Here is a 12,827-nt window from a genome sequence, read left to right on the forward strand (position 1 = left end):
AAACACTTCCTAGCTTTGTGACCCTGGGCAAGTCACTTAACCCCCATTGCTTAGCGTTTCTCCATCTTCTGCCTTTAATCCTTCTGCCTTTAAACCAATACAGCATTGATTCTAAGGTAAAGGTTAAAAAAAAAAAGAAAGGGAGGAGGAAGAAGATAGCTCTACCAGTTTGGATACAAATAGCCCATATGAACATTTGGGACACCGAAGTCTCTAAATTTTCACATCCCACATTTCTTTTGAGTTACTACAATTCTGCAGAGAATTGTTGAAGAATCTTTGAAGCAAGAATGACATAAAGGATGATCCTGTGCCAGTGTTTCCCAGCTAGTATGTGATATGAACACAGGACAGCTCTCTCCAAATCTTATGCTCTTTTAGTTATCCACCTGGGAAGAAGCCAGGTGGGACTTAAAAATTGCCAACAATAGTAATGCTCTATTGGTAGATCTATGAAATAATTCAACCATTCTGGAAAAAAATGGTATTTTATGAAGAAAGTGAACATGTCAGAGTCCATGCCCTTTGACTCTGAGATTATATTGTTAGGCATATACCCCAAGAGGATCAATGATAAAAAGAAAGTACCCAAATATACCAAAATATTTATAGCAATATCAAAGAACTTGAAAGAGAGGAGATACTGAGATGATTGAGAAATGGCAAAATAAGCTGTGGTGCATAAATGGACCGAAACAAAGAACACGAGTTACAGAGAAACATGAAAAGATTTCTATGAACTGACACAAAGTAAGTAGAACCAGTTAAAAAAAACCCCACCATACACAGTGATTTCAATGATATAAATGGGAAGAACAATAATAAAAGACAATAAAACTGGATCCTGTGAAATTATAACTAAGTTTGGTCCTTCCACAAAAAGCTATGAGAAAGCATCTCCCTTTCTTGTCTTATTGAAGTAGAGGACTATGACTACAGAAGACTACAGATGATGTCACAATTCTCTTCTGTGTTGATGAATTTTGACAAACTGTTTTTCCCTTTATTTTTAAATCCTTTGTAGGAGTGGGAGGAAGGATACTACTGGAAAATACAAATGAAGCAAAAATAAAAGATAATAAACATGTATTTTCCAAAGGGTCTTAATTTTATTAAATGAATATGTACTGATCTTTTATTTTGAAAGATAGATGTATATTGATGTTTTATTTTGTAAAATGTTTATTGATGCATTTTTAATGTTTATAGCTATTTTCAATTTTTTCATCACCTATATTTTCCAATGGATCCCTCTTCTCATTTGCAGAGAGCTATCCCTTACAATAAAGAAAAGAGAAAAAATTGCCAAGCTACATGGGAATATTTGAATTGATGGAAGTCAGACAAAGCCTTTTACTGACTTGAATGTGAAAAGGAATTCAGAAGCTTCACGGGTTGTAAACATAAACCAATGGTCCCCATCCCTAAAGATGCTTGAGTGAACAAGGGTAACAGATACTGTCAACTCTTATTTACTTTTGCTAATGGATACAGTCAGACATGATACAAAACAATAGATGGTTAAATAGGACAGCATAAAAGACTCTTATTGTTTCTTCACTTTTTCCCAGCTAGGAAAGGGAAATAAAAGGTAAGATGGGAAAGACCAGTGCTGAATGGGAGGTTTTGGAGAGAAACATGAGCAAAGAAGCAAAAGGAGAGAAAAGGAAAAGAAAAAGAAAAGGGAACCCAAAGAATAAGCTAGGGTAGACTGCAGGTGGGCAGGTGATTAGGCACTAAGTAGAATCTCATGTCCACCTCGCCTCCCCACACATTTGCCTCCATTGTTCTTGGGCTGAGAAATAGGTTCTACTAATAACAGTGCTGCAGCTGTGGCTGAGTTTTTCAGCACTGACTTAGTTGAGAATTGGGACTGGCTTTCTGAGATGAAAATTTGACAAGGGATGGCTCATTAGAGTATTTAAATTAGAAACAGCTTTTCCTGCTGACAGCATGGACTGAGTGACTATCTACATTGAAGCCTGTGGAGTTTATATCCCATATTTGAAGAAAGGAGCGCTGGAGGAGGAAGAATGAGCGGTAATGGGGAGACAAAGATGGCTAGGTGGCTTCAGGCCTGGAGTAAGGAAGTCCTGAGTTCAAATGTGACTTGGGACACTCTGCCTCAGTTTTCTCAATTGCAAAATAGGGATGGTAGTAGCACCCACCTCTCAAGGTGGTTGTTGTGAGGACTAAATGAGATAATTGTAGAGGGCTTAGAGCACTGCCTTAATCCAGTGCACATAGTAGTTTAATAAATGTTTCTTTCTTTCCTAAGGACACTGGCACAAAATCTGTGTCTAGCCTTGGGACTCTGGTCTAGCCTTATTAACTCGATATTTATTTTGGACAAATCATTTCTAGAACCACAGACTTATGGAATCTGGAACTGGAACACTGAATATCATCTAGTCTAACCCTTCCATTTTATAGATGAAAACTTAGACCTAAAAAAGCCAAGTGACTCTTTGCCCAAGATCATAGGAAAGTGTCAGAGTCAAAAACCCAAGTTTGAGCCCCCGATGGGTTCAACGTATGCTAGTGTGTATCCTAGCAAAAAATTGCCTAACTTCTAGAGGGATTAATTAGCTCCCTAATGTACAAAAGGAAGCATTTGGACCTCAGGGATTCTTAATCTGTGAAACAGAGTCATAGAAATGTATTTGATATTATTTCTCTAGTAGTAGTCATGCTACCAGAGACTTTTTCATTGCCACAGAAGGACAGGGTCATGCTTAATAGGAGATAGGAGATGCTTAATAAGTGCTTGTTTAATATCAGAAGTGGGAGGAACCACAAGTATGCTAGAGCCAGCTTCAACCTGAGCTGATTGTTAAATTTTCAGAGCATTTACTACTTGGAAATCAGCAAGCTCCACCAGTCAAGACCTGCTTTATTGTTTTGCTGATTGGCTAATCTTAAGGCAGCTAGATGGTTCAGTGAATAGAGTACCAGGCCTGAAATTGGGAAGAATCCTCTCTGTGAGTTCAAATCTGACCTCAGTCACTTACTAACTGTGGGACCCTGGGCATAAATCACTCGACCCTATTGGTCTCAATTCCTCATTTGTAAAATGAACTGGAGTAGGAAATAACAAACCACTCCAGTATCTCTGCCAAGAAAAATCCAAATGGGGTTATAAAATGTCAGACACAAGGGAAAAATGTCTGAACCACAAATTGACTTAGAAAGTAATGAAGAAAATGTTAAAAATGCGGATTAAACTAAAAGGAGTATAATGCAGTGATGGCAAACCTTTTAGAGGGGTGGGTGGTATAAGAAATGTCTTCAGGAGCACATGGAGAAGGGAAGGGGAGCCACAGGCTCCACATCCCTTTGGCTTCCTCGTAATGAACTCTGGGGCAGCAGTACATGTGCCCACAGAGAGGGCTCTGAGTGCCCCCTCTGGCACCCATGCTATAGGTTCGCCACCACGGCTACAGTGGGTAGATTTGTGCACTCCTCTTTTCTACTTCCAATTGTTTTACAAATATAATTATAAATAAATGTATATCAGTATATATCAAATACATAACAGTATTTCAATATATGAGTTTCCTTTGTAATTCTATGTATTTTGTGCTTTTTAAAACATTATTTTGGGGCTGGCTTTAGCAACTCATATACTAAAATTTGAATGATAACAGAAATTAGCATGGCCCATGTGTAAGGATGACATACAAATTTATAAGATTCTGACTAACTTCATAAAAAATACATACATACCAATATAATTCTGGGAAGGAGTCTATAGCATCACTAGACTGGAAAAGAGGCCTATGACACACCAAAAAATTAAGAATCCTCTAATGGTCTCCTTTGTGCAGTGTGCTGATAAATTCTATTTCATTGTGGGACCCTCATTCTAGTATCCTTGAAATTCAGTTCAACTCTGAGAGGTCCAGAAATAATTTCTTTTTCTACAGATATTTATTATCTGTTTACAGGGTCTTATAGGGAAAACTAGAAAAGCTACAAATTTGGGAAGAAATATAGCCACGTACCCAAACTCAAAGAACACACAGTATATGAGGGTATAGAATTGGCCTGGATGGTTTCTAAGGTCTCTTCAATCTCAGTTCTGAAATTCTATGATTTCATGTTTACTGAAAGACCTCTAAAACGGTGCCACCGAATTGAATAATTACATGGTGATATGGAAAGTTTGACCACACTTTTCTAAATAAAACTGAGATATACTTGGGGGAAAAAATAAAAGATAATTATGGGGAGATTTTAAGTTAATCAGAACGACAACAAAGAATCTAGGCTTGAAAAGCTGAACTTGGTGGTTGTAATTTGTATAGTTTCAGTCCAGTGTGACAGCCGACAGTGATTCAGTCATCCTGGGGGCTTGGCTGACAGAGTATCTGTTTTCATTTCTGTTGTCTGGCTTGCTGTAGCCACCAGATCTCCAATCGGTCCTTTTGGGGAGAAGATTCTTCCTACTGAATCACGATTTCAGGAAACCTTTGCTTTCAGCATCATGTTGCCATTGGCACTGTTTGTAGCCTTCAGCTCAACAAGAGCTAGAAGGAAAGGTCTTTTAAATGAAAACCACTTCATTACCTCCCCTGCTTCCAGGGACAGGGTGAGTCAGAAACCTCTGCCTAGACATAGTCTTCTTCCTCTTGTCGCCTATGCCAGGGCAGCAATGTCCCCAGGAGTAGACTTCCCAACCTGCAAAATGGACAAGTCCTAGGGATGCTCAAAAATCCAAATCACTGTCAGAGTAAGACCAGCAGTAAAAGTCCAAAGCCCCTTCCCCACCAGGAGAATCTGAATCTCGTTATTGTTTGTGCTTCATTTTCAAAAGGGACCAATGACATCATGGGCTGACCTGTGCACAAATTGGATTTTAGTGAGGTAGGCTTACAGTGTGGTCAGCCTCACTCTCTCTTCCAGAGTCCTCTGGCAAGACAGAAGTCAGGTTGACTGACAATGGCCTGGCAGGAAGTGGCTAACTTTGGCACCTTCAATGTCTGACCAAGCTCCATAGTGCCTTCATAGCCATTGGAACAGATGGTTCTCATCCAGCCATTCTACTTGGAGAAGTCTTCAAATCCTTGGGGTTGACCCCTACTGATTCTCTGCTGGTTGGTCACTCTCACCCTGGTGTAGCCCATTGGACAAGATGACTTTAGCAGGGTTAGGTCTTAGAGCCACAGGTGAGTGTTGAGTGCCAGGTAGACAGCAAAGCCTCTAATCCCCAGGAGAGACTTCCCTTCCCCTCACTATCAGGAATTCATCACCAAATCACAGGTCCAAGATCTTCAATCCCTTCAATCAATACCTGGTCCTGCTATCTCAAATAAAAATGATATAAAACCCATCAGACTTTACCAATTTGGGAGAGTGCTCCATTCTCACTGGGGCCCCAAGAAGGTGTATCCAATTCTGCTCTGGTTCCAGTGGACCTGACTCGGTTCTACTATCTTGCCCTCCATATTTTACGTGTCTCCCTATTTTCACCTATCAGTATTCCAACCCTCCCTTCATTAGGACAAAGACATACATTAAGGTTCAGCCTTCAGTCGCCGGCTCTTCTTCTTCTAAATCCTCTCTCCCTTGAAGAACTCACATACTCTCATGGATTCTATTATCAGAACACAACATAGTCTACTGGAACAATTCTTCAATTTGGAAACAGAGGTTGGATTCAAATTCAGATTCTTCTTTTTACTTACATGAGCTTTGTCGAGTAAGTTTTCCCCTCCTGACTTCAGTTTTCTTCATTGCAAAATGGTCCTCCAATATGCTTCTCCAGGCCTGAATTCTCTCCAATATATGTGAAAATATTAAGAATTTCTGATTTTCTCAGCCTAGAAACTCCTCAGTAGGAGAACTACCTCTGCCAGCCTCTATAGTTTATGATACAGTAATATGTAAGTCTAGATAGTTGCCAGAGTAATATAAAAGCTAAATGCCATCCCAGAGCCAGCATCAGAGGTAGGATGTTGACCTAGGACTTCCATGTTCCAAATCTAATCCTTGATCTACTACTGTCTCGGATTCATCATTTCCCTACATACCCCCAATTCATTCTTAACATAGACTTTCAAATTCTCTCAATGGTGTCATCAGCCTTCTAAATTCAATACTTTGGAATCATGCTTGATTCCTTCTTCCCCCAGCTAGTCAGATGACCATCATATTTTTTTTAACTCTTACCTTCCATCTTAGAGTCAATATTATGTATTGGCTCCAAGGTAGAAGAATGAAAAGGGCTGGGCAATGAGGGTTAAGTGACTTTTTCCCAGGGTCACACAGCTAGCAAGTGTCTGAGGCCATATTTGAAGGGCATGGAAACTCAGGGAAGACAATTTTCAGGAAAAAAAATAGGTCCTTAACAATCACTTGGGAAAATGATGAATCTCACCATCAAAGGGTTGGAAAACAGAAACAACTTTGAAGTATCACCTGATAGCCATTCAACTGTCAAAAATAACTGAAAGTAAGGAAACCCATTATTGGTGGTGGAGAAAAAACACCTTTTACTGCTGAAATACAAAATGGCAATGTGCAGTAAAAGTTACAGAAATAATTACAGCCTTTCACTCAAAAATTTTATTATATTCCTATTTGAGGGCAGATTCCTATATGCCTTCAAAGTGTTACCAAGAGCAACAAAACTAATTTCTGTTAGATTTTCATTGCAGCATTTTATGTGATCACAAAAATCTGCACATTGACATAAATGTCTAACAAAATAGACATTTATAGTCATCAACATAAATATCTAACATAAATTTTCTAACAAAAAGCAAACAATCGAATCAGTCCATTAAAGTGACAGAATATAGTACTGTAATGTCATTAAGAAAGACAAGGGAGCAGCTGGGTGGCTCAGTGGATTGAGAGCCAGGCCTAGAGACAGGAGGTTCTGGGTTCAAATTTGATCTCAGACACTTCTTAGCTGTGGTGACCCTGGGCAAGTCACTTAACCCACATTGCCTAGTCCTTGCTGCTTTTCTGTCTTTGAACAAATATGAAGATAGAAGTTAAGGGTTTAAAAAAAAATTAAGACAGCTCCTAACCTCAAGTATTTTACTAACTGAAGAAGGAAGACAATGCACAAAAGAAAGCTAAAAAAAAAGTGGGGATATGGGGAAGACTGATGAGGGCAGCTGGGTGACTCAGTGGATTGAGAGCCAGACCTAGAAATGAGAGGTCTTGGGTTCAAATCTGGAATTAGACACTTCCATCTAGGTGACCCTGGTCAAGTCACTTAACCCCCATTGCCTAGCCCTTATTGCTCTTCTGCTTTGGAACCAATATATAGTATTGGTTCTAAGATGGAAGGTGAGAGTTAAAAAAAAAAGAAATCCAAAGATACTTTGAAATCTAAACACTCTCTATTTATTAAAGGCAAAGGGAAATCTTTGTTCAAGTAATTGGTTGGGTCAAAAGGAACCTAATAGAAAAATAATTCAATATAAATAAACTCTTCTTCCTTAAGACTAAGAAAAGTAACAAGCATTCATGAAGTAACTACTATGTGCCAGGAACTATATTAAGTGCTCTATAAAATTACCTCATTTTATCTTCAAAACAACACTGTGAGGTGGGTGCTGTTGTGATTTCCCACTTTTCAGCTGAAAAAACTGAAGCAGGTAGAAATGAAGTGAAGTGACTAGTCCTGGGTCATACTGTGGTTATATCAGTTTTAGGCCTTTGGGTTTGGCATATGCTATCTATAGATTCTAGAAAATGAAGCATCCTTTGCTTTGTTTCTTTTCTTCTGAAACACACTAAGGGAATGCAGACAAAACTGTTGCTTTATGACTCACCTTGTCTCCTGGCCACGGGCCTGGATTCTTCCTACCCAGAGATTATGCAGATGGCCAAAGCTCCCTCTAATTTTCCTGAGTTTTAAGTAGATGACTATGTTACTTGAACCAAAAGCTGAGCCCAATGAACAACAAGCTGTGTAGACAGAGCACATGTAAACAGAGTATGGTGGTGACTTGGAGAAAAGTCAACTATGCTATCATCAAGGTCCTCCAAATCTCAGGAAGAAAAACACTAATCCACTGGGGACCAGCCAGGGTAGTCCAGAGCCTACAGGAAAACCTATGCCCATCCGAGAACAATAGTTTGGGGAAATAGAGTCACGGAACCAAGATCATCTATTGACCCCTTTCTTCATCACTCACCTTCCCCGGCGAGCTGGTTGTTCTGGTAAAATGGGAAGGAATATGAGAAGAGAGCTTTGCTACACACACAGAAGGTCATGTATCTTGGAAGGAATATTTCCAAGTCACTTTTACAGATAAAAAAGCACCAATGGGTTATTCAACTCAATAATCATTTAATAAGCACTTACTATGTGCCAAGCACTGTGCTAAGCACTAGGGGTGCAAAAAAGAATCAAAAGACAGCACCTGCCTTCAAGAAGCTTACAATCTAATGGGAAAAACAAGATGGAAACAGCTACATACAGAACAAGCTCTATACAGGACAGAGAGAAAATAAGCAAGAGTGAGAAGGCACTAGAATTGAGTGGGAACGAGGAAAGCTTCCCAGAGGAGATGGAATTTTAGTTACGACTTAAAGGAAGCAAGGGAGGTCTGTAAGAGTCGAGGAGGGAGAGTATTTCAAGCCAAAGAGGATGCCAAGATTAAAAAAATAGAATCTTAAATTGAAAATGACTTAATATAGGATCTGGCTTAATCTCCTACCAAAAGAAAAAGAAATAGAATCCTAGATATGGACCTGAAAGGGTCCAAGGAAATTATTTAGTTCAACTCCAGCATTTTACAAATGAGAAAACTGAGATTCTGGGAAGGTTAAGTGACTTTCCAAAGATCACACAGAAAGAAAGAAAGTATCCAAGGTGAGATCAAAGGCGGGTCCTCTGACTCCAAAAGGGATGCTTGTTCTAGTCCACCATTCTGGAGTAGCCCATATATAGCGCACTAAGGTTTGCAAAGCTGTTTGCATGTGGTATCTATCTCTTTTTTGAATCTCACAACCACTCAGTTAAAGTGAATGTGACAGGAATTATCTTTCTCATTTTACACATAAAGAAACTGGATCTCTGAGAGGCTCGGTGAATAGCCCCTGGGTGTACAACAATATATTTCATGGAAGGCATTTGGATTCAAAATCTAGCCCTCTGCCTAATATATCACACTCTCTTTCCTAATGCAGGAGTCCTCTCTCCAGCATCATAGCTAGCTGTACATTGGCCTTCTGAGGGGACAGCTTGCTAGCAGACAGACTGGGGGGGGGGGCAGAAAGAGGGGTTGGATTTGAATCAGAGGACCTGGGCTTAAATACTGACTTGCCACATACCACCCATATGACCTCTGGACCTACCTTGGTTCTATGAACATTCAGAATTAGGCAATTTGATCCATTGAAAATGTCTTCCTTGAAGTAGGTTTTACATGATAATACATGCAGAACCCAAATCGAATTGTTTACTATCTCTGGGAGGGATAATAGAAAGGAGGGAGGGAAACAATTTGGATATTATAATTTCAGGAAAAGTATGCCAAAAATTGTTATTACATGTAATTAGGAAAAAATATCTTAGAAAGAGTTCATCATTGGATCAAGCCAAGTCACTCTCTAACCTCTCTCTCTCTCTGTCCCTTTACCACTGGTAGTTTCTCATGTAGGTGAAGGCTACTATCATGTCTCCCTTAGCCTTCTCTTATCCAAATTAAACATTCCTGATTCCTTCAACTTTTCTTTATCTGATATGGCTTTTAAGAGCTTTCACTGCCCTATTTTCTCTTCTCTAGAAACATTCCTGTTTGTCAATAAATATATGATAAAAAATATGAGGAAAATGAATATAACATCCCAGATGGGTTCTCACCAGCAAAGATGTCAGGAGGATTATTGTCTCCCTTGATTGGAGATACCATGTTTCAATTAATGGAGCTCCATATTGCTTTAGTGGTGCTTTTGCTTGTTTTGTTTTCTGTTATTTCAGCAATCCTATCACACTGTTGGCTTATATAAAGCTTAAGCATCTCAGATCTTTCTCAAGTGAAATTGTTTATACACATAGAATAAGGTAAAAGACAGAGAGCCGGTTAAGTTAAACCTGGGGTAGGGATGGAAGAGAATTGACAAATGTGCATGTTAGTCGATAAACTAGAGATCACACAGACAACGGCAATCAGGATGATAAAGAATATTGTGAACATGCCATGAGGTGCAGCTGAAGACACTGGCATTATTTGGACTAAAGAGGAGTAGATGGGAGAGGGGCAGAGAAGGGGAAGGTGTAGGAACTCATAAAGCTGTCTTTAATATGTGAGGGACTGTCATATGGAAAAGAGATTAGATTAATTCTGTTTGGCCCCAAAGAACACTAGTGGGAATCATTGATATAAGTCATAGAAAGGCAGATTTAGACTAAAAAAGGAAGATTTAGACTCACTATGAGAGAAAAAATGACCTAACAGAAGCTATCTGAAGAAAGTGGAAGAGGCTTCCTCAGGAAGTAATGAATCCCCCTTGTCACCCGGGGGCCTTCAGTCAAAGGCTGACTTACTACTTTATGTGGAAACAATAGAGAGTTCTTGTTCGAACATACACTCAACAGAATAACCTTTAGGATCTTTTCCAACTCTAATTCTGCAAGATCTTTCCCAATCTACTTTAATGCTAGTGCCTCCCCTCTGAGATTGTTTCCAATGTATTGTGTATCTTGTGTGTATGTGTGTTTATATGTGGTCTCCTCCATTAGATTGTGAGCTCCCTGAGAACAGGGACTATCTTTTACACTTCTTTGTGTCTCCATTGCCTCCTGGAACACATTAGACACTTTAAAATGCTTGTTGCCTTGACTCGGTTCTGTGACTCCTGGATGGGTGCTTCCAGAGAAGAAACCAAGCTAACATAAGGAATATTCGTTCACCTTTTTAAGTCCTAAAGAAGAACAAAGAAATCTCATTGTCTTAAGTGGGCTAGGTCTGGAGGTGAAGTTGAATAAAGAGCCATCAGTTTAGCAATGTTCTTAGAAATGTATACATGAGGAAAACTGGATGGAATAGGAGCTAGTACTAGGACAAAGATAACTTATTTCATAGAATCAAATTTCATAGCATAGGGAAACCCATTGTAGCTCTCTAGTGCCTAGAGAGTTTGACTTACTTAAGATCACAGAGATAGTCAGTGACACATTACCTAGGTCTCCCACATTCTGGTCATGGTCTTTCCCCATGATACCTGTTCTCATCCAGAAATGTCAGTGAAATCAGGACTCTAAGCTTTAGATTACAAAGGCTTTAACTTGAGGCAGATCTACTTAGAGAGCTCTGAGAAATGTAAAAAAATAACAACAACAAAAAAAGAACAATGACTCAAAAAATTATGTGATTGAATTGAAAGGAAAAAGGGAGGAGGGGGAAGACTCATTAACAAAATTAAAGGGTCTTTTAATTACCTGTGCAACAATACCTGGAGACCACCAGGTGTCACTGTAAAAAATCACAAGGTACAAGACAATCTTAATTTATGATATTGCCAGAGTTTAGGGTTTTTTGTTTCTGTTAGTTTTTGTTTTTTGTTTTTTTTTTAAATAGATTTCCCCTGGCTTCTCCTGAAAGAACAGATAGGTGTTGCTGTCATTCTCATCAATGAGAATGAAAATATCAAATAGCTAAGCTTCTGGGAGATAAGACAGAAGTCTAACAGACATTTTTTTCCTCTCACTTTCAAACTATAGTTTCCATATATTATGTGGTATAATAGAAACACAACTAGACCTGGTATCAAAACATTCAGAAATACTTCGGTTTGGGTCCTAGAGCTTCCAACTGTGTGACCTGGACAAAAGGCTTCAGGAGAGGCATAATGCATCAAAAGTGGGCTAGATTTGAAGGCAGAAGATGTAGGTTCAAATTCCTGTAACGGAGTGACTTTGAGCAAGATACTTGGAAATTCTCTAGACCTCAGTTTCCACAGCTATAAAATAAGAGAATTGGGCAAGATACCTCTAAAGCACCTTTCAGCTCAAAATCTATAATCAGATGATCTTGTTTGAGCCTATTTCTCCTCTATTAAATGAAAGGGTTGAATTAGATGAACTCTAAGATCTTTCTTTCTCACCCAGTCCATGGTTCTAGCTACACGATGGTCTGCTGGACTGCCCACTATTGCACTAGCCTCGGGATGAATTTTCTATCTACCTTGTGCTTCCATAGTCAGGCTGTCCCAATCACTACTCTAATCATGGGAATGCAAATAGAAAAATGGCCCATTTTGCTGTATTCACAATATAATTTTTCACTTGTGCCCTGTTAAGCAGCCACTGAGTGTCACATTTGATTAAAATCAATTTCTTAGATAGGGCCTTTGCCTGTGTTGGAAGTGCCCTCCTTTGTTTATTCCTGGCACCAGAAGATCTCCTACATTCAGAGCCTCAAAGGAGAAATGCTTAGTGAGACCGCATTTTGTCTGGGAGGAAAGGGGGATGAGATTGGGAAAAGTTCCTGGTATTTTGGAAGGCTAAGGAAAGGTCATAAAAGTTGTAAGTAGGCACTCGATAAAAAGCTGTTGAACTGAAAAACAACAACAAATAAACAACAAAGACTCTTTGGAGGCCAGACCAATACACAAGCCCTACAAAAGCCATTCATTCAGGCATGAAAAGAGGATGGGCTGGTAGGGAAAAGATGAGGCAGGGATGTGTGCCAAGAATCCCACTCCAGATGCCTGAACACATACTCAGGATGGTTAAATCCCAAGTCATAGGTGGAATAACAACCATAAGGCTCTCAGTATCCCAGAAATTCTTCCTGTGATTAGTTTCCCCTTCCCTGACCCAGGAGCAGATCCAAGAGTGCTTATAACAATAAACATGT

General features: G+C 39.4%; 1 protein-coding gene and 1 non-coding gene across 2 annotated transcripts in view; one reads left to right on the plus strand and one right to left on the minus strand.

The window, feature by feature from the left end:
• ITGB5 (integrin subunit beta 5) overlaps positions 1-12,827 on the minus strand; it is a 197,869-nt gene that overhangs the window by 100,852 nt on the left and 84,190 nt on the right. The gene's annotated exons all lie outside the window — the stretch shown is intronic.
• LOC130454152 (U6 spliceosomal RNA) lies at positions 3,603-3,707 on the plus strand. Its single transcript, XR_008911830.1, has one exon. It is a non-coding gene; the product is annotated as a U6 spliceosomal RNA (small nuclear RNA).

The sequence above is a fragment of the Monodelphis domestica genome, chromosome 4 (genome assembly GCF_027887165.1).
Source record: "Monodelphis domestica isolate mMonDom1 chromosome 4, mMonDom1.pri, whole genome shotgun sequence".
NCBI classification, from domain to species: domain Eukaryota; kingdom Metazoa; phylum Chordata; class Mammalia; order Didelphimorphia; family Didelphidae; genus Monodelphis; species Monodelphis domestica.